The 27,823-nt window shown below is 37.2% G+C and overlaps 1 pseudogene; it reads left to right on the forward strand.

Moving 5' to 3' along the window:
• The first annotated feature begins 66 nt into the window (after window positions 1-66).
• LOC123459409 lies at window positions 67-27,812 on the forward strand (annotated as a pseudogene).
• Window positions 27,813-27,823: the final 11 nt, after the last annotated feature.

Below are 27,823 nucleotides of genomic sequence, written 5' to 3' on the forward strand. Positions count from 1 at the left end.
TACTCTTTAATCTTGCAGGGATACATTAGAGTTAAATCTTATCTCTTGTTATTTTTTTTTAGCATAATGCAATCTGAGTTGGTACTCATTGAATTAGACGAGCAGAAGGTAAAGAGAAGAGTAATGAAGAGTATATTTAGCATTATGTAATTACTAAGCATGCATAGTGCTATCTAAACATATGTCTAAAGGTGTACTTAAGAATGAAGAATATGTTATACAATTCAGATTAAGTAATACCAAGTATTGTCTCCATACAGGCTGTGGCAGACAGCTTCACATTGCTAGGATGCTTTTCCAAACTAGGCACAAATTATGGGAGGAAGGGTTATGTTCAAGCTTATATATCCAGGGGAAGTTCCATAATGGGAGAAAAAGATGCCCCCCACCCCCCTTCACAGATCCTTGTAGAGAACAATACCACCACCAGCACCATAAGCAAGCACACTCCAGAAAACCCAGGCAGAGCTCAAGCACTCTGCATATCTTTAGGTTGGAATTCCAGATCTGCCCTCACACTTTACTGCTGCCCCCAGGATCACTCTTCCCAATTATAGCTCCTCCAGCCAAGTAGCTGGAAATCCAAGAAGCTTTAATAAAACTCCTGAATCTATGGGGTCATTTATTCAAACAACAAAATTCTTCTCCTGGCCCCCAATAGATTCATAACCATCTTACATTTTGTATTGCTTTTAGCCCACCTTCAGTTTAAAATGTCAAGTCCATGTCCATTCCTCCAAAAACAAATGTTTCTAAGTGCCAAGGATCTCCATGGTTAGATTCCTCATGCAGTAACAACCCACTCTGGTACCAATTCTGTTGTACTCAACTTCATGTGCTGGGGTGAACTTCCAAATCAGCCACAAATTATGGAAGGAAGAAATTTTTGAAGCTTACAGGTCCAGGGAAAGATCCACAATGGTGAAAGAAGCTGACCCCCTTTCACAGGTCCACACAGAAGGAAATACCACCACCAACAACATAAGCAATCACACCCCAGGAGCCCCAGGTAGAGGTCAAGCACTCTGCATGCCTTAGGCTAGCATTGCAGATATGCCCCCACAATTTGGGGCTGGTCCTCAGGATCCACCCAGTTATACCTCTTACAGCTGGAAATCCAATAAACATTAACAAAACTCCTGAATTTATTGGGAGACATTCACTCAACCTGTCACATAGACCTAGTCATTTATTAAGTGAATGGAATGCAGTACAAACTTACTCAGATTATTTGATTTTATAGATAGAAATCATCTCTCCTATTCAGAAATGGCAAAGATTTTGTCCAGTTATCTGCATCTTCCACAGCTGCCTTTATCTATTATGTCACTCTGCTATGGGAACTGGGTAGTTCCACATTGACTTTCTTTAGCCCCACAAGTCCCAGTAATATACAATGATTTTCTAATATTTAAATTAGAGTTTTTCAGTTTATGACTCACAGTATCACCTATTCTTCTAAAGGTAACTATATCTTTATGATAGATCTTTTTTTTCAGGAGAAAGGTCATTCCACAACAGTGCAAATGACCTTAAAATAAATCCAAACCTGACATAAACCATAATTTCTTCACATGCTTATTTGTAGCCCTGACTCTACTCTTTAGTATTGTTGACTCACATTTTGTTTATTTTTTTAAATGATAAATTTTAATTAGCTTTGGCTAAAATTGAATGTGTTTTTACATAATTGATGTAAAAATATGTAAATTCTACCATGGCAAGGAAACAACCATTATTGGTAAATGGGGAAACCAGTTTTAACTAAGTCTAATGAAATCCTGATCTGCTGTACACTCAGGTGCAATGTTCCCTTTCAGTGTATTTTTTTTTAATAATATGAGATCATGCTTATATTCCTTTGTAAAATTGAATAGAAACATATTTTTCATAATTTGATTACTATTGATTTCCATTTGAGATTTGCCTTTCTCAGAATTCCTCTCACTTCTAGTGATAATGAATTAAGAATTAAGAATGAATTTTTTCAGATAATATAACATCTAAGATTGATTGAGATATGCTTAGATAAGGCTGGGTGAAACATCTTTTTTAAATTTTTTTTTGTTTACTTTATTTATTTATTTGAGAGCCACAGACAGAGAGAAGGAGAGAGGGAGAGAGAGAGGGATAGAGAGAGAGAGAGAATGGGCACCCTAGGGCTTCCAGCCACTGCAAATGAACTCCAGACACATGTGCCCCTTTGTGCATCTGGCTAATGTGGGACTGGGGAATCGAGCCTCAAACTGGGATCCTTAAGCTTCACAGGCAAGTGCTTAACCACTAAGCCATCACTCCAGCCCAAGTGTGAGACATCTTTATATTAAAATGATATACAAAATTATTTTGATATAGTTTATTGATGGTGTTCTGACATATACATAGATACTTGTCATAAATACTATTCACAAAGTATTAAGTCACTCTGTAACCAGAGAAGAAGGTGTGAAGATCAAATATCATTACGAGTGTGTTATCAGGTACAAAGGTTTTAAAAAGAATATATGAAGCTATGGACTGGGAAAATGGGCTCAGCAGGGAAAGGTAATTGCTTGTAAAACTTACCAGCCAAAGTCAATTCCCAAGCCACCCACATATGCCAGATGCAAACAGTGGTACAAGTTTCTGGTGTTCATTTGCAGTGGCATGAGGCCCTGGTATGCCCATACACATGCATACTGTCATATATATACACACATATACACACATACACACCACAAGAAAGTGAATAAATTAAAATAAAACACATAAAACTAGACTTTATTCTGAAGGAAATTATTCCAGACATTAAGTTGAAATTCAGTATAGAACTATTGAACATATATAACAATTTTAGTTGTAGTGTAAGTAGAGAATTTTATGGAAATTTTTGTGGAAAGAAATACCCAATTTTTCTTCCAAAGTGACTGTACCAATTTTACTTCAATCAGTAGAGAATGAAGTATTTGTTTTTGTCAAATGTCTGTTGATTTACTCTCTTACCAGCATTTGATGATTTCTGTGCCTTGGACTTTGCTCATTGTAACTGATGTGTACTATAACTCTTTGAAGTTTTATCCAGTAATTTTTGGCAATTTTAAGAGAAGTTAGAATGCTATATATCTTCAAAACAAGAACTTTAAAATACTAATATCTTTTAATGCTATATTTATTTTTATTTTTATGTTATATTTATTTTTCTTAAAAAATGTTTCAATAATATATTATTATATACCAGAGTGAATATCCAGGGACCCATAAATGTATGTCTTTCCAAACCAATGCTAACTAGTTAGCACTTGTTTCAAAGGATTTCTATGTACCATGAAGTACACCAATAAATCAAGAGATATGTACATTACGAATGGGTACTAAAATATGTTTATTTTAATGTCCACTTTTCAGTTACTTGTTCATTGACATTTTATTTTTCTAAGATGTGTATCTACTTATCTTTCTTAGTAGGTACACATAGTTTATGACTGTGTTGGGAAATTAAATTTAACCTATTTTATTATTATCATTTTAATAATGTAATTTTGCATAAGCAATGCTTCAGTGATATTCTTTATGCATGTATAGCTAATATTCTGTTACCCATATAACATTATTATTGCATGGTATTTTGTTATACAGTTTTAGTCTACAGAATTTAAAATGATTAAAAAATAGAAGACTTAAAACATTGTTTGGTCTTTACTGTTCAAATTACACTTTCATAATGCCCCATTAATTTCTGATATTATTATCAAATTACATACAATTGTAGTAGTTTGAATGTAGAATATCCCCACATCATCATTCTTGGTTCCCATTCCCCTTATGGCATTTCATGCCATAATGGGCTCTTGCTTGGACGTTTTGTCCCATCAAGAAGATAAATTGCTATTATTCTATGAATTCTTATTTTAAAATTTTTAGCCTGTTTAAATCTCTATTCATGTTTCCCCAGAAAATACCCTAAAAAATTGGTGATTCAATTGAATAAGGTCCTTCAGCCAGTTCATATATTATTGTATTGTATTGTATGTAATTCACTTTAGCTTAATGAAGACATATGTGAAATTCTATATGTTAAACATAGTATCTTTCTTCTCCCTAATTCAAACCCATCAGAATGAAAAGTTAAGAGCAAAAAGGAAACATTTGCTTGATTTGACTCAGAAATTATCACTTTTAGTGAATATCATTTTATATGTGTCATCAATATACTACTAATCAGAAAAAGAAAAATTCAACAATTACTAATTGCATATTCTAAAAAAGGAACCTCATTATCTGTTATAATTTGATACTTCATTAAGGCTTTTGTGTATATTATACCCTTTTTCATCATCAAAGAGTATCTGAAGCTCATTAACTATCTTGAAATGACAAATTACTTTCCTTCTTTGACTACAAGTTTCTCTCCCTTTTATCACTAAGCATTTTCTTTTCAAGATTACATTTAATCATTTTTACCTTTAAGTGATTTACTTCCTAACTACCATGAACAATTTTATAATTAAATGTTTTGACACACAAAAAAAAGCTTATCTGTTTTGCTAAAGAACATGGCAATAGATTGGCTTACTGTATAAAAAGTCTTTATCTCTAACAGTATGGAAATAGGAACCCCATGCAGATTATGAATAATCAATGTTGAAACATGATTAATACAAAAAGGTTTTCTTTCTTTTGTTCTTTGTGTTTTTTTTTGGGGGGGGGAGGTTTCAAGGTACAGTCTCGCTCTAGCCCAGGTTGACCAAGAATTCTGGCCTTAGACTCACAGTGATCCTTTTATCTCTGCCTCCCCAAGTGCTGGAATTAAAGATGTGTACCACCATGCACAGAATTTTTTTTTTAAATCAGTGATTTTGATAACTTAATATATTTCTTTTTCTTTTTGGTTAAGTATCCTCCGTGATAACTGCAAGCAATATAATTGAACTGGCCCCATATAAATATGGAGAAGTGTTTCTGCTGTGGAGTCAGTAATCACACCTGTTATTTTGTTTGCAATTTTTTGCTCAATTGATTTTCAAGCTAGAATTTTATAGGTTTCTTCTAGCAATGCAAACAACTAAATATACCACATTTCACAGGACATAAATCAACACTTGCAGTAGCTTCTAAGACAAAACCATGAAGGCTGTGTGTCCCACAAAGAACCAACGTAAATGGATTCACTGTTGATGAGCAACTCCATCCCTTACCTATTTAAAAGAAAAATTGCAAGGAATATGTTAAGATAGTAGAAAAGTATGCATTTCATAGGAACTTGGCTGTTGTTCAACTTTTAAAACTTAATTATGTTGATCAGTTTCCATTTTGCTGCATATCAAGAACACAGATGATACAGATTTATTAAAAGTGACATATATGTATACATAATGTATCATATATTAAGTAGTTTAGAGGTTTATAGTGTTCAGGGAAAGTTTCTTGGTTTGGAAGTAATGACACCAGAAAAAGGAGCAGAGTTGTTCACATCTCAAGACAGCCAGGAAGCAGAGTACTAGTACATGGGGTCAGTTATAGCCAGCCCCCAGTGACCCCTTCCTCCCTCAAGAATCCACCACCGACATGGGCTACCATCCTCCTGTATAGTGCCAACAACTGAGCAGCAAATATTCAAACACATAAGCTTATGGGGACATTTTATAATCAAACCACAATACTCCTATTGTTTTCTTATATTGTATATCCACTTTTTTTAATTTGTAAATATTTTTGTTTATTTTTGTTTATTTATTTGAGAGTGACACAGAGAGAGAGAGAGAGAGAGAGAGAGAGAGAGAGAGAGAATGAGAATGGGCAAGGCAGGGCCTCCAGCCACTGCAAATGAACTCCAGACACATGTGCCTCCTTGTGCATCTGGCTAACTGGGTCCTGGGGAACTGAGCCTTGAACCTCTGGGTCCTTAGGCTTCACAGGCAAGTGCTTAACCACTAAGCAATCTCTTCAGCCCTGTATATCCATTTTTATACATCTATACCATCGTTACTGGTAAAAGTGAATAATCACTGTGATTTTGGGTCTTGACTCAATGTAGAATCACCTAACAGACACACTTCTGAGTATACAGGACAGTTTTCAGAAAGGAGTGAGGAAGAAGCACCATTCTTAAATTGGGAAGTATCTAGTGCCTTTGAGCTTAGACACAGTGATAGGAGACAAAACCGGGTTAGTAGATTGACTTTTACTTCACATTTCTGAGCAAACTTATCTATTGTTGTTGGTGCTCTCCTCAGCTTACATCAGAAACCCTGCCATATTTATTTTTAGATGTGGATTCAATATAAGTAGTCTCAGGGAATTTCCAGGGCTTTAGCAATGGATGGAGACTGCAGAAGTATACAATTTCATGGACGGGGAAGCCACCAGACTCTCTTTCCAGCATGAAACAGAAAATGTTAGAATACCTAGTTCCTGTCATGTAAACTAATCTAATAATCCATCTTTTACTATATATACATACCCTATACACATACATATATATGCATATCTATATTCATGAGTAAATGTATATGTATATATGTATGCATATCTGCATCTATCCATGCATTTGTTTGTGTATGAATGTATATATATATATACATGTATCATGTATAACTATGTATGTATGTGTATATTTTGATATGTACTAAGTATTCCGTTGGTTTTTCTCCTTGCTGAATACAACCACCAAATGACAAAACTTTCTGTTCACAGTTTACATACCTTTATTTCAATAAATGAAATCAAATGAGCCTATTACATTAAAATGCCTAGCATTAAATTTTAATTACCTATTTAAGCAACATTGGAAAGATTTTTTGTAAATAGAGGTATTAATGATATTTGTAAGAAAATCAATCAGGTCTATCATGCAGAAAAATATTATGTTTCTGTTTTCTTATTTAGACATTCCTTATTTAGTGCTTTTTGAGAATCCATGTATGTTATTTGTGATCAGAGTCTTTTCTTCCAGGTAAAAGGAAAATATTTTGTAGCTCTTTACCTTTTCACAAATCTCTTTAAGTAGTCACTTTTCCTTGCTGTATTTGTTGTTTTCTTATATCAGCTACTGTATTTATTGATAACTAATATTTTTTCTTCTTTTTTCAAATCATGTTGGTATCTGTTTGGCCTTGGACCTAACCTCTATCATCCTACAAGCACACTAAAGTGTTTTCAAAAAATTCATTGTGTGACTGAACTCAAGTTCATATGTAAATGTATAAGATGGCAGAGTGTAAAGTCTTCATATATATTTAGGAAAATGGTAACAAATTCTCTAGAACAATAAGTACTGTGGAGAGTATTGCCTGACATATCTATTTATCTATATGCCCATCCATTGACAGCTATGTCTTCCTATTATCTATCTACCTGTCATCTATATGCATTATTTATCCAATTATCTGTCATCTATCTATTGATCTATCTCTGTACCTATGTATCTACCTATCATCTATGTATCTATATTTGTATTTTTTAATATTTTCTTTTTAATTATTTGACAGAAAAAGAGGGAGAGAGAGAGAGAGAGAGAGAGAGAGAGGGAATTAATGGGTACACCAGGGCCTCTAGCCACTGCAAAGAACTCCAGACACATTTCCCCTTTGTGCATCTGGCTAATGTGGGTCCTGTGGAATTGAAACTGGGTCCTTTGGCTTTGTAGACAAATGCTTTAACGGCTAAGCCATCCCTTCAGCCCTGTATTTCTATTTTTGAGACAGAGCATGACTATGGAATTATGCTCAGTCTTGCATGTGTAGTGCAATCAAGGGTGACCTTAAATGGAACTGGAAAAACTTCCTCAGGGCTACTACCAGAGCTTCATTATTTGAAATGTAACAAAGAAATGAACAGCAGTGTCCTTTACCTGCAGAACTAGAAAGTAAAGCCACACACCATCACCCAGACATATTCTCCTGTTTCTACTTCCAGAGTGAGGCATGCACCACCCCCCCCCCAGCATGAGGAATCTAGACCTGATATATCATATTTGGGTTATTTGAATGCACACTCTTCAGATCCCCAAAACAGTGCTTTTCACTCCATGTTTTTCTATAAAATTTGCATTTCTTGTAGGGCTAACATTTCATAAAACTGTAAGACAAGTTCAATATTGTGTTGAAAACTGACATTAAGAAAAAAATCACTTGAAATTCAGTTAGAATTTGTTGTTGTTGTTGTTTTTTTTTAATTTTCTTATTTATTTATTTGAGAGCGACAGACACAGAGAGAAAGACAGATAGAGGGAGAGAGAGAGAATGGGCGCGCCAGGGCTTCCAGCCTTTGCAAACGAACTCCAGACGCGTGCTCCCCCTTGTGCATCTGGCTAACGTGGGACCTGGGGAACTGAGCCTCGAACCGGGGTCCTTAGGCTTCACAGGCAAGCGCTTAACCGCTAAGCCATCTCTCCAGCCCTGTTGTTTGTTTTTTGAGATAGTATCTTACTCTAGCTCAGGCTGACCTGGAATTCACTATGTAGTCTCCGAGTGGCCTAGAACTCATGGCAATTCTACCTCTGCCTCCAGAGTGCTGGGATTAAAGGCATGAACCACCATGCCAGGCTTCAATATTTTTTTCATTTTTTTCATTTTTCATTTTTTTAAATTTATTTATTTGAGAGTGACAGACACAGAGAGAAAGACAGATAGAGGGAGAGATAGAGAATGGGCGAGCCAGGGCTTCCAGCCACTGCAAACGAACTCCAGACGCGTGCGCCCCCTTGTGCATCTGGCTAACGTGGGACCTGGGGAACCAAGCCTCGAACCGGGGTCCTTAGGCTTCACAGGCAAGCGCTTAACCACTAAGCCATCACTCCAGCCCCCGGCTTCAATATTTTTGACAATAGTGTCAGTAGTCCATAATCACTATGTCATATTGCTTATTGTTATTTATTCCTAAAGGAAATCCTTGTGTATGGTAATATGAAGTTTATAAAATTAAATAAACATGTGGACAGTAATTTGAGTATGAACATGCAAAAAAATTTCTGGATAGTTATATTGAAGGGCCCACATTATCTTATTATATAAAATATTTTAAATATCAAGTGTATTTCCATGTTTAGCAAACACTTTATAAAAGATTATATACTTATAAATTAGATATTTTAATCCCTATTTTATTTTATTTATTTAAGAGGAAGAGAGAGAAAAGCAGATTGGGAGAGAGACAAAAAGAGAGAGGGAGAGAATGGGCCTTCAGCCCCCTGCAAATGAACTCCAGATGCACATTTCACCTTGTACTTCTGGCTCACATGGGTCCTCGGGAATCAAATCTGGGTCCTTTAGCTTTGTAGGCAAGCACCTTACCACTAAGCCACTCCCTCCAGCCCAGGAATGGACATTTTAATAACATTAATAGATTACTATTACCCCTAAAATATTGTTAATTTAATTATATACATTATAAATTTTAATCACTACATCTTTTGTTATTGCTATGGCTATATTTTGTGGTATCATTTTTGAATATCTATACTAACTTCTAAAATTACATAATAAATAATTTCATTTAAAAAATCTATCAAGCTCTACTTGCATTACATTTCTGAGTTCCAGAGGATATCGCCTGGTTTTAAATTTTAATTTATCAATATGCATGCTAATTTAAAAGGTGAGATTTATGGCTGCTTTTACTCTTCTGTAATAGTTTCCTTTTCTTTGTCAGAATCCTTTGGGAATTTGAGTGATCTTCAGTGTTAATATATCTGGCTGGCATAAGAGATGGCCATGCATTTTCTTCTCTGTGAAAGACCCTGAGCTTAGGTGCAGTACTTGCAGAATATTTAAGATATAAATTATGCTTAATAGCATTAATGAGCATTTAAAATCATGTTGTTATTTTCTATTATTCTTTTATGCTCCCATCATGGATTTCTGAGTGATGGTTGTGGTTTTACTTTCTAGTTCTGCAGGTACAGGACACTGCTTTTCATTTATTTGTCACATTTCAAATAATGAAGCTATGACACTGAGGAAGTTATTCCTGATCTGATTAAGTTCTTGAAGATTCCAACCAGCTTTCTTTTATATTTGTACCCTCTACCTAATTCTTCCATGCCAGCTCTTTTCAAAATGTGATTGTTACACTGAGGTACCTTTTAGCTTTTCATTATCTAATGGGCTATAGACTTTTCTATCAAGAAATCAATATGTGAAGATGACAATCCTTTTTGTGGTCTATGTGGCATGTGACTTAGGTAAGAAAAATAATCACAATTAGCTTTTACTATTGCTAGTAATATATAGTGTGAGAAGGTAAGATCTACTTAATGATAAAATACATATTTTTTTATTTACATTTGATGTTATGTCCATTGTATTTCTGAAATTTCACATTTACTCAATATCATTACCACTCAATTAAAATAGGATAATGAATATTTAACACAGATTATGTAAAAATCATATTGACTTAAGTTTAAAAAAATTGCATTTCCTCTTAAATTTGAGAAGTTACAAGCAACTAGGAGTGATTTACAAAGAGAAAGGCTGGACTGGAGCCATGTAAAGTGAGAAAGGGCACTTGCTTGCAAGGTCTGATGGCCTAGGTTCAATTCCCCAAGTACCCAGAGCCAGGGGAACATGCATCTGTAGTCAGGTTACAAGGGTAGAAAGCCTTGGAAGCCCATCTCTCTGTCTCTGTCTCTCTCTCTCTCTCTCTGTCTCTCTCTCTCTCTCTCTCTCTCTCCCTCTCTTTCTTTTTCCTTGCCACTAAAAATATTTTCTGGAATTTCTAATCGAGAATTAAGTAGAACTCTCCAGCATCCTTGTTCTTTCTTTCTATACTTGCATGGCCCTAGCGGGCCCAAGAACCAGCTTTACTTTTCAAGCAATCAAAATAGGAAAGAGCTAAGGGGGAAAAGTGCCTTAATATAGTTTTGTGTCCCCCCAAACGCCTCATGTTCCTTCTGCTACATTCCAGAGTAATAGTCTTCCACCTATGATCACTGACAAATATCATGTTAATATTACAAACAGCACAGGCTGAGGGCATCTGCATTGTTTACTATGTAAAACTGTGCATATTCATTTAGCCTTCCAACTTTCTATATGTCCTCATCTTCCAACACAGAAAGTACTGTCAGGCCCTACTTATTCAAGAGGTGTAAGACAGGTCCTGAAGAGGTGGTTTTGCACTTAAGGCACTTGCATACAAAGCGTAAAGATCCAGGTTCAACTCCCCGGAATCCATGTAAGGTAGATAGATGCACAAGGTGGCTAGTGAGTCTGAAGTTCTTCTGAAGTGGCTAGAGGCCCTGATGTGCCCATTCTCTTCTCTCTCTCTCTCTTTCTCTCTCATAAATAAATACAATATTTTTAAAGAGGAATAAGACATAAATTTATCCAGGTTCTCTCTATGATTTATAATGAAAATGTGCAGAAATTACCCTTATAAACACTAAAATAATAGACTATGAACAAGAAGAGCAAACAAAATTAGCACTAGAGCACAGGGACATAACTTCCAATAATCAGAAGTTCCATTTTCTCAGTAATTACCATCGTATCCTTGGAGAGAACACAAACATGTCCTTCTCTCAATATGAATTATCAGTCAACTCTTCCAGCATCCCCAGTACTATTCATAAAAAGAAATATCTCACCCATTGCTTCTCAGGGTCATTGCTTTGTTTGCAGGCTACAACGGTTTGCATTGGTTGTCACCTTGTCAAGACCTACAATCATCAGTGAAGGATTGTCTTTATTTAACTGTTTGAGATGGACAGAACCAGCTTAACTGTGGCCATGATCCTGGTCTGTATAGAAAAGGAGATCCTGGCTACAGTCACACCAGCAATCATTGTTCTGTTGTGTTTCTTTACAGGTGGATTAAATGTGATGGGCTCTAACAATCATTCTTTCCCATTCATGATGGAATTGTGAGCTAAAATAAACCTCTCCTCCTTTGTCAGGTATTTTGTCTTAATGAGAATGCAAATGCTACCTAAGGGTTTCCTTGTATTCACCATATGACCTTTTAAACTACATGTTATGGAATTGTCATAGTTCTTCACGCTACACCCATTTTTGAGCCTGAATATTCCAAAGAGCTGCAAACAATAGTGTACAATGGTATCTTGACATTGCCCTCCTTTGGAAAATTACTAATTGTCCTATTATCACTCTGGCTAAATCTTGATGTAAGAACTCAGAGCAATGAGTTTTGATAGTCTTTTACAGTACTAAGATTGTTTCTTCATTTCAATGTGTATGTTTCCTGACCCTCACCTGTCTCTCAATACAATGTTATTATGATTTATGCCACTTAAAATAAGTGGGTTACATTTAAAAGCAATAGCCTTGATCCAGTTTCTACCAATAGCTTCTATTCTTTCATGCCAGGGAATCATGAGACTATTATTAAATCTATTTTAATATATCAATGTCCATAATTTCTTCCATTTGAAGTTCAGAAATGCTTAGTTTACTGTGCACTACAGTGCTGTTAATTTATAGAATTATAGTAAATTTGTGGAAAGCACTTAGTAATTTTTTGCTCCCTTGTTGTCTATAGTGGATGGTGAGTATCTGAGATGACATATAGGAAGAATGAATTGCAAACAACAAGAGTATTCCACAAGTATAGACACAGTGTCTCTCCTACTACCCAGAAGACACAACAATCATTAACCCGCATTGTTTACTTCTCTTCTGCAATCACTGAAAGTTACATATTTGTATTACTTTACTTTTAACATGCCAGTTATGATTCCTTTATTCAATGTAAATTATGATTTTGCCTAAAGTTATAAAGCTAGTAATATATCACACTCTTGGAAAATTATGAATGCAAACAATCTCATGCTTGCATCAGTTGGTTCATAGTTAATAATTTTCTTTATTAGTAAGATATTAAATTTGTTTCCATTTTACTTAGCTAATAGCATTATAATTTTATTAAGTATAATAAACTTAAAGCATGCACATTTATATTTGTCTGTACCATAGCTGTTTAATAAGGACATCAGATTAAATATTGATAATGTAACATAATATCTTTTAGTAGGTCATAATAACTAAAACATTTTATTTAATTTTTATTTATTTATTTTTTTACATTTTACCTTAAATTCTCTATAAAATACACTGATAGGTGCATTGGAGGTTAAACTTATATAAAATTCCATTTGCAATGAGGCCAGATGAGTGAGAGAATATAGAAAAAACCACAAATATTAATTGGATTTTAATATTTCCCCTTCTGTCATCCATCAAGACTTGCATAATGAATTTAGTATGAAAATCTAGCTCTTTACCAAGGCATTAGAGACCTCATGTGCTTTGATGTCAACCGCCATTTGTATCTCCAGTTACTATTTCTATCAGTATTGGGTTCTGTGGGTTCCTTAAGCATTACAAGCTCATTTGGACCTTGATAATTTCTGTTCTTCTCCTGTCTACCTGATGCAGGTTACCTCCTGATCTTTGTGGGGAGTAAATTTGATTTCATTTGGATTTTAATTATTATCCAATCAGATAAGACCAACTAACTTCAAATGTAAAATAATCTACTTTTTAAAGTACCACTTTTCTTTCTTCATAGAAACAATTTGAAACATTTTTAGTTTTGCCACTTTTATTTATTTATTTATTTGTGTATTTTTTGTTTGTTTGTGTATTAGAAAGAGAGGGGCAGGGGAGGGAGAGAAAGAAAAAGAGACAGATAGAAAATGGGGTAGTCAGGGCCTCCAGCCACTGCAAACAACTCCAGAAGCATGCATCACCTTGTGCATCTGTTTTACATGGGTACTGGCGAATCATAATTAGGACCTCATACTTTACAAACAAGTGTCCTAATCACTAAGCTATCTCTCCAGCCCAGTTTTTGTCACTTGAAATACATATGCTATATCTTCTATTAGAATGTAAAATCAATAAAGAAAAAAACTTCATGTTTCCTCAGTGTCTAGGTAATTTACATGTTCATAGTGGGACATCAAGTACATATTTATGTATAAATAAATGAGTACTATTTCTTTATAGGGAGAGTAGTTTTAACATAAGTCAAGGAGTTCTTTTTCCTACAAAATTTCTCTAACTTACTTTGCTACTATCCAGACTTTCAGAGTTCTGCTTTCTTTTGCCTCAATCTAAACTTAATCTATTTATATAATCACTTTAGACTGGATGGCTATCAGATTAGCTGATGTTTATTACAGTGCGTAATTGCATCCTCAACTTTCAGTAACTGTTAATTATCAATGATAGCAAAACATTCAACCAAAATTGGCCTCTAGCTCTTTTGAAATGCTATTCACAGAAGCTGCAATTCAAGGCTGACATTACTGAGGAGGATACAAGAAAGTACTTCAGTAATTATTTTTTAACAGTTTATGTAATGTGTGTGTGCACTGCCAACATTGTTGCAGTTAGTGTATTGGATATTGCCTTTCTTGGAAGCAAAAGATATTTCTTTTCTGAAAATGGGAACATGAATATTAAACAGTTGTCGATATATTAATTGTAATTCTTTAGAACTGGGTTTATTTTGTGTATCCATAAACACATAGATTTTTTAAAATTCTATGAAATTATCAACTCAGATTTTTAACACAGGACATCACTTTGTACTCTAGGCTATCCTTGATCATACTGCCTCAGTTTCCCAAGTGTTGGTGCTTAGATAAGGGTCATTATGATGAGTTTAAAATAATTAAATACAGTAGCAAAACAATGATAAAATATTTTCAAAGTGTTCAAAGGTTGCTATTAATGAATCTATTTCGTAGATAGATGTTATTCATTTTCTTTTATAATAAATTGAAATGAGTTAGGGATTACATTCTAAATAAGGGTCGTAAGATTAAAAGACCACAAAACATGCAAATGTGGGGTGTTTGTATGTGTGGGTGTGTGTGTTTCTGTTGTACAGGGTATTTACCTTTGCTTAATGAAATAAAAAAGTGAACAAAAATGTTCGATATACCCCCCATGTAACTCACTAGTAAAAGAACAAAAGTTATGAATGCTCTAGTAGTGTTCTTTGACATTTCATATAAGAATATTCTCTGAAATATTTGCTAATAAATTTAATATCTTATGGGCTGGACAGATGGCTTAGCAGTTAAGCACTTGCCTGTGAAACCTAAGGATCCTGGTTTGAGGCTCCATTCCCCAGGACCCATGTCATCCGATGCACAAGGTGGCACATGCGTGTGGAGTTAGTTTGAAGTGGCCATTCTCTCTCTTTCTCTCTATCTGCCTCTTTCTCTGTCTGTCTGCTGCTAATAAATGACAAACAAAAAACTTAAAAATATTAATACCTTATGCAAAAATAAAATTTGAAAGTATATCTTGGAGTCATATTTATCCTACTTACTCATGTTCTATGCACTTCTATTCTCCAACAATTAACAGAAACAAAAACATAAAATTATCATAAATGAGACAAATACCTTAAGTCAATCATATTTTATAATGAAAAGTAAGTTATAAAATATTTTGGAAGATTTTATTAAATAAGAGGTTTCATGATAACTGTATTTTCATCATCATTAAATGCATAATTTATACAAATGAAATATTTAAAATCAGGATAGACAGAGTAAGTTTACTTTACAATATAATTATGTGATAAATTAGGTGTGGTACCTTGGAATTTCTGAGAAAAAAATATTTAAAAACATGAACAGAATAGGAAAAATGGGGATATACATATTTGGATCCCTGTCATAAGCAGTCCCATTTCCTGCCTTCCTGGTCCCATTGTACTGAGGACCCTCCTTCATGGGATTGCTGGTATTCACCATGAAGTTGTGGATTATAAATTGTGAGAGCAGCAGCCTGTCATTGTGAGGAGAGCTATGTCGCTAGATATTCCTTCCCACCCTGTGGCTCTTACATTCTTTCCACCCTCTTTTCTGCAAAATTCCCTGAGCCTTGGTTGATGTGTTTTAATTCTATTTTAGTGTTCATCTGTCAGCAGTTTCTAGATTCCTGATTGGGTATGTTTTGTGTATCCTCAGTGTCTGCCTCCATCACCCTGGCCCAGGTTGACTGTGAAGACAGCACACTTGCTTATCTGGGCAGTTTCCCTATGGTTTCACCCAGATCTTGGCTGCTGTGTGAGGGGTGGTTCATCTCCTGCCAGGAACTCAGCTATCTATTCTTGTCTTATTGGTAGATTATGGGTTGTCCTCAGTTCTTGATGTTTTCTGAAAAGTAGAAACAGATTCTCCAATAAAGAGTGAGATCAGGATAGGTTAAAGAAGATAAGCATTGTTCATTTAGACAGACTTTGATGGGTGTAGCCTCATTTTTGAGACAATTTTCTGTTTTTTTTTTCCCCTTTGAAATAAATTTCTCTGTAATTATATTAGTTTATTATAAGATCTTTATGTTTATCTTAAAAACTATCAAGCTTGATATGTGTGAGAAATCTCTTCATTTAAGTAGTAAATAGAGAAAAATATTCCAGTCCAATTTGGGGAAGAGTTTCGGGGCATAGGAGAGCCCTGAAACATCCTTTACAAGGAGTGAATTGCCACTACGTGGAAAAAGGAGGTACAATTCATGGAGAGGATATATAGTTGTACAAAACATATCTACAGAAATGAGAATTGCTATATAGGAAAATCACTGCACTAATAACATAGATTGCTTCCCTGAGATTACTGTACAAGATAGAATATCTTTTCCTTTTCTATTATCTATTTAATCTTATCTTTAAATTACTCATCAAAATACTCATTACCCATAATGCTTGGTAGTGCTATGCAATATGGAGAGTTCAAGGTGTGTTGGGTCATTAAGCTTTTTAATGTGTGGGTCAGGCCTCACACATAAAGCTTTTATCAGATGTAGTGCATTCAGGTAACCTAACAGGAAATAAGCGTGATCCTGCAGGTTTTATTTAGGGAAAACTGAGTCAATGATATTTACAGAGATAGCAGTCAAAACTCTGAGGTCCTTCTAGCCACCTCATCCCAATAGCTCTGTCAGAGACCATGACCTGACCGCCCTAAGAACAAAAGAAGAACTAACAGCCTTAATATGGCCCCTCACTGCCCTGAGGACAAAAGAGAACTAGCAGCCCTCATGCAGCCCCTCCCCCGAGAACAAACAGCTACTCTGGGAGACTTACAAGAGAGATTCCGAGAAGATGCTCCAGAATATTACGGCCAGGTGGCTCTACTTCCTCCTTCCTTGTACCCCCTCCCCCTTCCCCCCCCCCTTATTGCCCTACCTGCTGGTTGATTATAAAAGAGCTAAAAAATCCGACATTAAACGAGACCTTGACAAAAAAAAAAAAAAAAAAAAAGAAAAAAAAACCTGGAGGAAATAGTCATTACTAGTTCACTTGAGCCCTCTCAATGCAAAAACAGATGCAAACTAACCTGTCAGCCAAGATCATTCTGACTCGTTGGCTTGGAAAATTTGTTTGTTGGATTTATTTTCAACTTTGCCCAGGGTCTAACAGAGGAGTCATCTTCTCCAAGTTCTGATAGTGTCTTCTGATAACAGTGACAGTCCATGTACACAGAGCCAGTCTAGAATGATGCTCAGATTTCCACTGTTGTCCTCTTATTAAAATGAAGAAGCAGGCTGGAGTGATGGCTTGCTGGTTAAGGCATTTGCCTGCAAAGCCAAAGGACACGACCTAGGCTCCATTCCCCAGGATCCACGTAAGCCAGAAACACAAGGGGTACATGCATCTGGAGTTCATTGGCAGTGGCTACAGGGCCTGGCGTGCACATTCTCTCTATCTCTGACTCTCTCTCTCTCTCCTTGCAAACAAATAAATAAAATTTTAAAAACAATATATAAAAAAAAACAAGAAACATGTGATCACATATATACCAATATGGACAAGAGAACAATTATACTTTTATTTAGCTGAGGAGCCTGATGGAAGCACATAAATAACAGACTACTTGCTAGTAACAGAAGCAGATATCCAGGTGATTCTTCCTAGAAGGACCCTGGCTTTACATATAGTCAGAAACTTGCTGGTGGCTCATTCCCTTGGCCAAGCCACTGGTTATATCCCTGTGTCAGTAAATATAGAGATAAGTCTTTGTAGCCAGTGATCATATATATTGCATGAAGCTCTGTCATTGAAGAATTGTGCTTTTATTCCTTTTTCAGAAGGTAGAAGGGATTGAGACAGTCCCATTTTGTAGGACCAGTTTAAATGGAATTCACCATGAAGGCCAAACTGACTTTGAAATTGACAGTCCTCTTTCCTCAGCCTCATGAGAGGTAGCATCACAGGCATGAGCTACCATGTCCATCATTGAGGCAAGTATCTGTTGCTGCTCTTTGTAAGTTCTCTTGTAGCTTGATCATAATTGTAACCTATCCCTAGCTATGGACCCAGAGACACTCAAGCCTTTGATGTTGTGAGGCAGGACTACCAGATGCTGGGTTGTGCATATGCCTATGGATATGTCAGAGCTACTCTTGAAGTATTTATGTGGAATTTGGCTAGTTATTGTTGGCTTTTGTCTTTTTTTTTTTTTTTTTTTTACTATATTAGAAAATCCTCCTGAGATCTCTCTACAGTGTGAGAGGTAAACTTGAACTCAATGATATCTGGATATGAGACTGCCTGATGACCAAAAGTCATGATTCATTAAGGATGACATCCCAACATCCCTAAGATGTTGACCATTCACTGGATTAGTAAATCCTATGGACAAGAGCTTCAGGCCCTCAAGGCCCAGGCAGTTTTTAGGACTTTGGCTACATCCATCTCCCACTGGGTCTGTCTAGAGGACTAGGACTTGGACTAGAGGACTTGTGAGCCAAACGGTAAATGTAGGTCAGTGGGAGAATTATATGTCATCATATATCAATTAACTATTTCATATGAATAATAAATACTAAAGCTTTACAAATATGTCTTGACACTCAGTAACTTCAAAGCCATGTATTAATATTCAGGATGCTGGGAATTTCTTTTTCTTTAGCAGGGTTAATTCTTCGGCAGTCAGCTGTGGGAGTCATAGTCACCACTGCTCAGCTTGATTTTGTTGCTTACTTAATAGGTGATGATTAGGTTGAGGTTGGATGAACAACAAAGGTGGTCAACTACCAGAACAATACTCCTGTCCTCCATTTTAAAAATTGCATTTTTACTTTATTCTACTAATCATATTAAAGAATAAGCATGCCTACATTCAAGAACATTGGTGAATATTTTTGTTCTCCAATCTGCAACATGGTACTGAAGAATGTATTTATGCAGCAACAATTTAAAGGCATGAATTATTTCAGTCCTATTATGGTTTTCAAATAATCATGTATTTTTTCTTTTTTCTTATTCATTTTTTGATGTTTTTATGCATGCATACAATGATTTTGGATCCCACTAGCCCCAATTATGCTCTCTATTTCCCTTTCCCCTCTCACCAAAACCATTCCTTTTCCACTTGAATCCCCATCTGTCCTTCATTTCTTATTTTTTAAATATCTTTTTATATTAACTAGTTTTGAACTCACTGAATACAGTCAAGTTGATACCATTTTATCTTCCTCCATGTATTCCCACTGGCTCCCTCCTTGTTGAGGTATATGGGTCATGCATTGTGGAGTTAGCCCTCAGTTATGGGTAGGAGGAAATGTCATTGTGTATCATGACCCAACGTGTGGCTCTGACATTCTTTCTGCACCCCCTCTTCTGCAAAATTTCCCTGAGCAATGTTAGGTTCATTTTAGGTCTGATTCAGTGATGAGGTCTTGGGAGCCTCAGTGTCTCTGGCTCTCTGATTTGGTAGGAGTTGATTGTTCTCTGTGTTGTTCTCCTTCACCCATGTGCTGGTACCAGGTTCACCAAGAAAACAGCACCCTTGCTTGTTTTGCCTATAATTCTTAGTTTCAGCTGGGGCCCTTTAGAGATATGATGGGAAGGTTCTGTCCTTAGGATCTGCATCTATCTGGAAAAGAGAAGCAGATGCTACAATGGACAGTAAAGTTAGCACTGGATAAATGGGATAACCCTATTTTTTTAAGAGAGAATTTAATATGTGTAGGCCCTCTTGTAGCCCACAGTCAGTGGTAGCTTGATAATGGAGAGCAGGCTTATATTTGGACATGGTTCTGACTTGTTTCCCAGCTCCAGCTATGGTTTCTGTTCCACTGAACAAATCAGTTATCCAAATCAAGAATAGTTGGTTTCCCAACATGGTTGGGTGCCACTGTGCTCTTGAGTGAGCATCACAACAAGTTATTTGTTGTTAAGTAGGTTAGGCCATGAGTTGCTTGGACGGATATCAGTCATTTTTCTCCAGTAGCCCATGTAGCACCTTCTGGCACTAGATGCTGTGTCTGGGGGCTGACTCTCTTCCAGCTTCCAACAAGGTCACTCCATGTTATGTGTCAAACACATATGGTGTCTTCAGAAGTAGGGTCTTACTGCTAACCTTTGGTCAGTAATCAAGTTCTCTGACAGAAATCAGTCATTCTTTTACAAAACCTTGTAGGTCTCTCTGATCAAAAACTCATTGTGGATGATAGCCACCTGCTGGTACTGGGAGTTACAGGTCAGTGACCACAAAGAGAAGGAAGAAAAAGGTGAGTAAGTGTTAGAAAGAAAAGGAAGAGAGAAAGAGAGAGAGAGAGAGAGAGAGAGAGAGAGAGAGAGAGAGAGAGGGAATGAGAGAGAGAGAGATTGAGAGAGAGGGAAGCTGTAGAAGATTAAAGTCAGTCATCCTCGTACCCTCTCCAGTAATTTGTAATTCAGGTGTTCGGTCTAAGGTCCTGGTCAAGGTTCAACCATTTGGTCTGCCTTTTAGTATGTATAATTTTATGGTACCATTGCCCTTTGGGTCTAGATTTATGTCCCCAACTTCCTCTCTCCCTCCCCACCTACCCTATTGTCCTGTCCTCAAGATGCTTGTGGGGCATGTTGACATCTTGGGTAGATTGAGGTTAGGTGCTGTGGGTGAGTGAGACTATGTGACAGTTATCTTTCTGTGATTGGGCAAGTGCAGTGAGAATGATCTGTTCCAGGTTCAAATATTTTTCAAGTTTCATTATCTACATTTTTCTTACTGCTATGTAGAATTCCATTGTGTAGACATGCCACATCTTAGTTATCTATTCTTCTACTGATGGAAATCTGGGCTGATTCCAGGTCTTAGCTATTACAAATTGAGCTACTATAAACATGGTTGAGCAAATCCATCTGGACTGAGGTTTGAAGGCTTTAGGGTACATGCCCAGTAAGGGAATAACTTGGTCTGTTGGGAACACTATAATCAGCTTTTCTAGGAGTCTCCATATTGATTTCCAAAGTGGTTGTACCATCTTACATTCCCACTAATAGTGGATAAGGGTTCTTATTTCTCCAAATCCTCACCAGCACTTATTTTCATTTGATTTTGGGATGTTTGCTATTCTTACTAGGGTAAGGTGGAATCTCGCAGTTGTTTTAATTTGCATTTCCCTGATGATTGGGGTGATGTACATTTTCTTACATATGTGTTTGTCATTTGTAGTTCTTGCTCTGTGAACTGCACATCCAGCTCTTTGCCCCATTTTGTGAGCGGGTTGTTTGACCTTTTATTGTTTAAATTTTTGAGTGCGTTTTAGATTCTAGAAATTAGGCCTCTGTCAGTTGGATAATCAGCAAATGTTTTCTCCCATTATGTGGGTAATCTATTGGCTTTTCTGATTGTATGTTTGTCTGTGAAGAAACTCTTTAGCTTCATGTGATCCCAGTGGTTGAGTGACTGATTAAGATTCTGTGCTACTGGGGTTTTGTTCAGGAAGTCTTTTTCCATTCCTATATCATGGAACGTTCCTCCTATATTTTCTTCCAGTAGTAGCTGTGTTTCCAGTCTTATATTGAGGTCTTTTATCCATTTGGACTTCAGTGTTGTGCATGGTGAGATGTGTGGATCAAGTTTCATTTTCCTGCATATGCTTGTCCAGTTTGTGCAGCACCATTTGTTGAAGATGTTGTGTTTTTTCCAGCCTATATTCTTAGGGCCTTTGCCAAATATCAAGTAGCTGTAGTTACTTGACCCAAAATTTGGGTCCTTAATTCTATTCCATTGGTCTATACTCCTTTCTTTTAATGCCAGTACCATGCTGTTTGTATTACTATGGCTTTGTAACATAGCTTTAGATCAGGTATGATGATTCCTCCAGTGGTATTTCTTTTGCTGAGGATATGCTTGTATACTTGATGCCTTCTGCCTTTCCATATGAATTTTGAGATTTTTTTTCTATTTCTGTGAAGAACAATGTTGGGATTTTAATTGGAATTGCATTAATTCTGTATATTGATTTTGGTAGGATTGCCATTTTCAAAATGTTAATTCTGTCTATCAAGCAGCATGGGAGGTCTTTCCATTTTCTCAAGTCCTCCTCAATTTCTTTTTGAGTGTTTTTCTATTTTCATTATATAGATCTTTTACATCCTTGGTTAATGTTATCCCAAGGTATTTTATTTTTTGTTGCTATTGAAAATGGGACAATGCTGCTAATTTATTTCTCTTTATCTTTGTCATTTGCATATAGAAAGGCTACTGATTTTTGTGCATTGATTTTTTATCCTGCTACTTTGCTGAAGGAGTTAATCACCTTAAAGATTTTTGAGATGGAGGTCCTTGGGACTTTGTTGTATAGAATCACATCATCTGAGAATAGACCTGACTTAACTTGTTCCTTTCTATTTTGTATCCTTTTTATTTCTTTATTCTGTCTTATTGCTTGAGCTAGGACTTCCAGTAATATATTAAAGAGTAGAGGTGAGAGAACCCCTGTGTTGTTCCTGATATTAATGAGACTTCTGGTCAAGATGGCAGCTGTCTAACTGTGACACTCTTCCACAGTAAATAAAGGCAAGGCATTAAGGGTTCACTGGGTCTTCTAGGGAAAGAAATCTCTAATAGATCATCAGTGGGAAGGTGCAGAGGGGGAAATTAGGTATCACTGAATCTCGAGGGTAGCCCACCAGTCCCCCAACCCCCACCCCAAGCAGCTGCTTTAGCCATAGTCCCAGCCTTAGGAGACTCCTGCACTTACTGTATGAAAGGTGATCCAGACCAGCATAGTTCCACTTGCCTCATTGCGCAAGGGTGATCTCCCTGCTACCCCCACCCACACGTGACTCGAACAGGCTCCTCCTGCTGGTCTGCCTGAGCTCAAGCTAAAACCATCCATGTGCCCACCACACACACTACCTATTCATGCAAGCTTAGAATGCTCTGCCCATTTGCCTGCTTACTGCTCAAGCCACCTGCCCATCCACACATGAGTTCAGGCCCATCCCACCTACCCAGGTGAGCTCAGCCTCACTCTGCCTGTCTGCCAGCTCCAAATCAGGCCCAATCTCATGTCTGCTGTGCCAGGTACCCGCCCATCTACCAACTGCAGGTGTCCCACTGTGCATGAGCTCAGGCTGCTTTGGCTCCTGCCTGGGGCTGCTTTGGCTCCTGCCTGGGGCTGCTTTGGCTTCACTCTGCACAAGAGCTAAGGCTGATTTGCCCACCCATGTGTTAGCTCAGGACAATTCTGCCCATAGATTTGATGCCCTGCTAGCTCAGGCCAGCTCCCCCAAGAAGCACCACTTCCCCCACCTATAGAGACCACAGTCCTACTCTCCCTGCCCATACAATGTGATGGGCAGCCCACAGCACAAAAGAAGTAATGTGAAAAATCAAGTATAAATAAATCCAGTAATATCACCCAGTCCTACAATGAATGTCTCTAATCAAAACATAGAAGAAACATTAGCACCAGAACACCAAAATGAGGCTTTGTGCTATGCAACCCTGACCAAGCTAACAGTAGAACTTGCAGAAAAGCAACAAAGGACCAATAATGGTGTGGATACTGCCATCACTAGACTATACCTAATAGATAAGAAAATGGAAGGAGTTCAAAGACAGTTAAGAGATATGACATAGAGTGGAAAAAAGAGGACCTCAAAAATCAGCTGGTGATTCTAAATGAAGACATAAAAAAATGCAGCTCTAGCCAGCCAGCAAAGCTCTTCTTTATCCTGGGAAGGTTGACCCATGTGGGAGGTTTTGTTTGACTAGGTCTCGTGCCTTTTGGCTTAGCACCTGTGATAGACCTGTGAACCAGAGTTCAAAAAAAAAAAAAAAAAAGAAAAGAATTCCAAGAAGCAACAATAAAATCAGAAAATTATGTGAAAAGGGAGTTTGACTGAGGGATGGAAATTATACATAGAAAAGTCATAGAAAATGCAAACCTAACTGAATAAGCCCAAAACTCCTTAGTAGCTCTCAACAACAGTGTCATCCATATGGAGGATAGAAACTCTGATCTGGAAAACAAGAAAGAAGAAACAGTTTGAGAGTTCAAAAGATTTAATAAGTTCAAATATTTCTGTGAACAGAACATGAGGGAATTGTGAAATACCCTAAAATGTCCTAATATCCAGATCATGAGAATAACAGAAGGAGAAGAAATTCAGACTAAAGGCATGGAGAGCTTATTTAACAAAATAATCAAAGAAACCTTTCCACTCTATCAAAACAAAGGCCATCAAGATACAAGAAGCTAACAGAACTCCAAACAGATTGGACCAAACAAGAATCTCTCCAAGACATATTGTCATTAAGACTCTAAATATTGACACCAAAGAGAAAATCCTAAAAGCAGGTAGTAAAAACAGCACATCATGTTTAAAGGTATCCCTATCAGAATTACTTCAGACTTCTCAATGGAAACCCTGAAAGTCAGAAGGACCTGGAATGGAATACTATAAAGTCTAAGAACCTATGGCTTCCAACCAAAACTACTCGACCTGGCAAAAGTATCCCTCATAACGATGGTGAAAGAAAAACTGTCCATGACAAAACTCAGCTTTACAATTATATGAACACAAAACCAAATTACAGAGAGTATTTCAGGAAATACTCCACACAGAAGAATCAAAGAATCAACCTTAAATACATACAAAAAGCAGATCACAATAATCAAACTCAGAGAATGCACAAAAAACGTCAAAGTTCATGAAAACACCAAACCACATATATCAACACAATATGGCAGTGATCAAATCAAACCTCATAGTCATTATCCTCAATACTAATGGCCTTAATTTACCCATCAAGAGACACAAGCTAACATGATGGATCAGAAAATTAGTCCCTTCATCTGTTGTCTTCAAGAAGCCCACCTTACCACTAAAGACAGACACCTCCTCAGGGTGAAAGGGTAGAAAAAAACTAGTAAAAGGAAATGAGAAAAAGAAACAAGCAGGCATAGTTATATTAATATCAGATAAAATTGATTTCAAACCAAAAATAATCAAAAAAGAGAAAGATAGCCACTTCTTACTTATCAAGGGAATGATCCATCAAGAGTATATTACAATCATAAATTTGTATGCACCAAATACAGGGGCAACACAGTTCATAAAGCAAAACCTACTTGACAATAAAACAGAAATAACCACTAACTCCATCATATTTGGGGACTTCAGTACACCATTACCAGTAATAGACAGATCATCCAAGCAGAAACTCAACAGGGAAGTAAGATTGCTCAACAAAACCATGTATCATTTAGACCTAATGGACATCTACAGAACATCCCATCCCAAATCCACAGACTACACATTCTTCTCAGCAGCTTATGGAGCATTCTTTAAAATAGATCGTATACTGGGTCACAAAGCCTCTCTCCATATATTTAGGAAGATTAACATAATGTCCTGCATGATATCAGATTGCAATGCTATATTGATAGAAATTGACAAAAAGAAGACCCATCAAGAATCCCATCATGTCCTGGAAACTGAACAGCACACTTTTAAACAACAAATGGGTAGTGTACAAAATAAAAAATGAAATTGCAAAATTTCTCAAAATGAAGGACGACAAGAACACAACATATCAAAACTTATGGGACACAATGAAGGCAGTCATCAGGGGAAAATATTAAATTCCTTCATAACAAAAATAGAGAGATCCCAATTTAGTAATCTAACCATCCACCTAAAGGCACTGGAAAAGCAAGAAGAATCTAACCCAAAAAGCTCCAGAAGGGAATTAAGATCAGAGCAGAAATGAATGAATTGTAAAATAAGAACAGAATTAGGAAATTCACAAAACAAAGAACTGGTTCTTTGAAAAAACAAATAAGATTGACAAATCCCTGGCCAATTTGATCAAGAAAAGAGAGAGAGAGAGAGAGAGAGAGAGAGAGAGAGAGATATGCTTCACATTAACAAAATTCAAAATGAAAAAGGAGAGATCATAACAGATATAAGTGAAATTGTGAGAATTATCAGGACTTATTTCAAAAACCTCTACTCCACAAAACTGAACAATATCGAGGAAATGGATGAATTCCTGGACACATACCATCTACCAAAGCTAAACTCAGAGCAGGTTAATCTCCTAAACAAGCCTATCACACTTATCAAGATTGAAAAGTTAATTAAAAAACCTTCCCCAAAAGAAGAGTCCAGATTGGTGGCCGGCACTCCTTGAGGACCCTCGGAAGAAGGCGTGGGCTCTGCTTCTGGTGCCTGGTTTCGCCGACGTTCCCCAAGCTCTGCTTGGGTATTGGCGTATTCCTGTCAGTAAAAGAGGCAACTCCAGAAGCTCCCGTGTTCTGTCGCAAGGTGCAATGACTACAAAAGTAGTCCTGTATCCACAAAGTCAACGCAGCCCTTTATCCTGAGAATTCCTCCAGGGTCCAAGTTCATCCAAGACCTCCTTCAAGATGCCACCAGCCAGTCCAGGACCATCCACCAGCTGGTGCTGGAGCATTTTCACCTCTTTCTGCCCAAGCTGTTGGTAGTCCATCCCGGTCAGAAAGCCAAAGACCACTTGGCTGTTATGAAGGGTGTGGGTTCGAGCCTTCCATATACAGTGGAGCTTCTGCCCAGAGGAGGAGTCCAGCAGAAACAGGAGACAGTGTCTCTGTGTTTTAAAGCTGATTCTGAGGCACTCACAGTCTTTGAGGATTTGAATGTCTATCACTCTCAGGAAGAATGTGTAAGCATGGATCCTGCTCAACAGCCCAACTCAGAGAAGGAAAATAATGATCGTGTTGGGGAAATGATGTTACTGGCCTCCAGGTTGCCAGGAAAGAAGACCAAATACACCCATTCTTCAGCCAAGGAGACTGAGAAGTCTGCTAGTTACCATTGAAAACAAGACCCCACTAGAGAAGCTGTCAAAATATGTGGACATCAGTATTACTGCACTTGCCTGTGATCAGAAAGTAAATAAATGCTACAAGTGTCCGCTGTGTGGGAAGCAGTTCAGTGACAGTTCTTACCTCATTTCCCACCAGAGGACTCACACTGGAGAGAAACCTTATGACTGTAGCCAGTGCGGGAGAAGGTTCAGTCACAAGACAAATCTCAATAAACATGAATAAATCCATATGGGAGCAAGGCCTTACTCCTGCGCTCAGTGTGGGAAAAACTTCCATCAGAATTCTCATCGTAGTCGCCATGAAGGAATCCATGTATGGGAGAAGATACTTAAGTGTTCGGAATGTGGGGAAACCTTCCCAAAAAATGAAGACTTTTTTTTTTTAAATACTTTTTTAATTATTTATTTATTTGAGAGCGACAGACACAGAGAGAAAGACAGAGGGAGAGAGAGAGAATGGGCGCGCCAGGGCTTCCAGCCTCTGCAAACGAACTCCAGACGCGTGCGCCCCCTTGTGCATCTGGCTAACGTGGGACCTGGGGAACCGAGCCTTGAACCGGGGTCCTTAGGCTTCTCAGGCAAGCGCTTAACCGCTAAGCCATCTCTCCAGCCCCAAAATGAAGACTTTTTACTTCATCTACAGAGTCATGTAACTGAGAAATCTTATGGTTGCAAGAAATGTGGGAAACGATTTGGTCGTCTGTCCAACTGTACCCGGCATGAAAGAACTCATTCAGTATGTAAGACCCAAAAGTAGGAATGATGTCA

This window comes from Jaculus jaculus, chromosome 3 (assembly GCF_020740685.1).
Source record: "Jaculus jaculus isolate mJacJac1 chromosome 3, mJacJac1.mat.Y.cur, whole genome shotgun sequence".
Classification (NCBI taxonomy): Eukaryota; Metazoa; Chordata; class Mammalia; order Rodentia; family Dipodidae; genus Jaculus; species Jaculus jaculus.